General features: G+C 42.4%; 1 pseudogene; it reads right to left on the bottom strand.

Annotated features, from left to right (window-relative positions):
• Positions 1-2750, bottom strand: part of LOC116844975 — an 11284-nt pseudogene that overhangs the window by 7590 nt on the left and 944 nt on the right.

The following is a 2750-nucleotide window of genomic DNA, read 5'->3' as shown; positions in this document are numbered from 1 at the left end:
TCTCTCTCTCTCTCTCTCTCTCTCTCTCTCTCTCTGTCTCTCTCCCTCTCTCTCAGTCTCTCTCCTTCTCCATCAACCTATAAATTTATCTTTTATACTAAAAGCGTTATCCTATTTTTCTTTAGTCAGACAGAACAGTTATGTTAATCTAAAATGACATTCATACTGGGTGTACATAACAAACAATAAATAATAAACAACAAATTTATACTAAAATAATCGGATCAAAATATCCAAGATAAATTTATCATTAACTAAGCAATGAGGTTAAGTTTATCTTAGACATTTTCGTTGTTACAGTATCATTCTGTTTTTATACAGTTACCGTTACATACATCTAGGCGGAATGTTACGTTCTCAGTAAGCAATCTGTACAGTAAGCAGACTGACGTCATAATGGCAAGAGGATCTGTCGAATTCGAGCAGGATCTGTCGACAGATCCATAGTCATCTGCGTCCCCAATCTGCCGTCAGACTACTGACAGGATCTGCTAACAGACTCTGACATCAGATTGGTGGCAGATCGCGCGCAAATCCTGTCGTTTCGCAGGTTCTTCAATTAAATTTTTGGTAGAAAATTTTCTCATAATTTTTCATAATTATTCATAGAATGATCGATTTCTCATAAATATATATAAATACTCGTAAAATACAATAAAAAAAAGTTTTTCTATATTATTTTTCCATTATTTTTAAGATTTTCTCTGGTGAGATTCGAACTCGAACCGAAGACATCTTTTGAATAATCGTCCGTCGCCTTAGACACTACGCCAATTCCTCACTTGATAAAAAGTGCTGTGTATTGCCCATTTAAAGTTCAAGGAAGAAAAATCTTAGAATTTGTTTGCCTTTTAAACCGCAAAATATATGTGGGGTATTTTAATAATACAAGAGAATGGATAATTATACAGGAGAGAATCAAACGCGTTACGTCAACAACTTTATTACACACTCTCACTCACTACAAAAGAAACTATTGCAAAAGCAATACAATAACAATCAGCATAAGGTTACGCGCTTGCACTCGAGATACTCCGACTAGGTTGCACAGCTCAAGCGGCCGACCGCACTCTCATACACGCGCCACTTAGATTATCTAGCGCAGGTCGCATGCATTCACGCAGGAATGCTTTCTCGCGCCGTGCTGGACGCAGCACGGCGGACGGACGGAATGGAAACGCACACCACTCACGAACACTACTGTTCACCCCGACTACGCACATCGGGGTTTCGCTCTACAACGACGACCGGCAAGATACCGTGTGGAAAGGAACACAAAATGGCGGCTACGTACCGCACACGTGGCATGCACGTGCCCCGCGCGCCCGCACGGAACGTGCACGAAATGGCGGCTCACGTACCGCACACGTGGCACGCACGTGTAACACGACAGCCCGACCGCGACCTGGACAACGTGCGTCCAGGGGGAACGGCGCCCGACGAACACGATCCGCGTCTAGCACACGATGCTGGGGCACCTGCGAGGGCAGGGTGCCCGCGCGGAATACTATTGAACAGCAGCTCTCACGCCGCACACGCAGAGATCACGTGCCCCGTGGCTGCGGCGAGAGCCGGGACGACTGCGACCTGGACTACGCACGTCCAGGGCAGGGCGCTTAACGGACGCGAGCTAAAACCAGAGAGCGGACGGCGCGGACGAAATAGAGAACGGACGGCGCGGACAAAATAGAGAACGAACGGCGCGAACAAAGGAGTCTCTCTCACGCAGGAGAGCACCGCGAGAACGACACGTGTACCGGCGGGTCCACTCAACGACAAAGAACTCTCTCCTTTCTCTCGCTCGTAATCGCTCTCTTTGTGACTAACTGACTAGCTCTAACTGACTTTCTCTCGATCGATACTCGGATCGATCTTTTAATACAATACGTGGCGCCACGGCGAGGTTGCGAACAACTCGCGCGGCTGGAGTTTCTGCTTGCGGCGGTTGACGCGTGATGGCGACAGCCGTCCATCGCACGCACTAGGATGCGAAACCCGCGAAGCCGGAGGTGGAGGCGAAGGCGCCACATATAGACGAAATCGTTTAGCATATAAATAATGTAAGAGAGACCAGCACGATAATTCGAAATTAATTTTCTACCAAAGACTGTATAGAAAATTACTACAATAAAACAGCAGATAATGACATCATGCTAATAAAATATTGTATTTTTACACGTGCGAATTAATTTGGTCAATCGTCCAGTTCAGATTGTATTAAATTTTATCAAAGTCGAAGCATGATATATTTTCAAACCATCACAAAAATTCTGTAAAAATTATTTACATGGCAAGACTAATACTTTATTCGGTGCTGCTGCTTTCAGTACTTATTTCATGACGGTTAAATCGTTCAGATTTAATGACATAATAACATTAAAAAAAATAATAGTATGAGAAATTGTATGAAAAATTATGAAAACCATTTTTACCAGGGATGACATATGTACGCCTTTAAATGGCCATTTAACCGTTGTACTATTCTATACTTGTACTCGTTATTTTTCTATTATTGTATACTTTTTTATAAGAAATGTGATTTTGTTTGTTATAAGAAATACAATTTTAAAAAGTAAAAATTGTTTTTTTATTGTGTATATATGTGCAATTATTGCACAATATTAGGACCTTAACTTAGTTTCCGCCCGCAAATGTTAGATGGCAATGCAAACAGTTCTAGTAGTCATTACTAACGAAACAGGTAGTTTGTGATTAATTTCGACATTTCTCGATAACATTCAGTGAGCATA

Source organism: Odontomachus brunneus, unplaced genomic scaffold, assembly GCF_010583005.1.
Source record: "Odontomachus brunneus isolate Ranch 3 - 2012 unplaced genomic scaffold, Obru_v1 Obru_scaffold_048, whole genome shotgun sequence".
Lineage (NCBI taxonomy): Eukaryota > Metazoa > Arthropoda > Insecta > Hymenoptera > Formicidae > Odontomachus > Odontomachus brunneus.
Note: the sequence above shows the minus strand (reverse complement) of the source record. Positions and strands in the feature narration are given on the sequence as shown.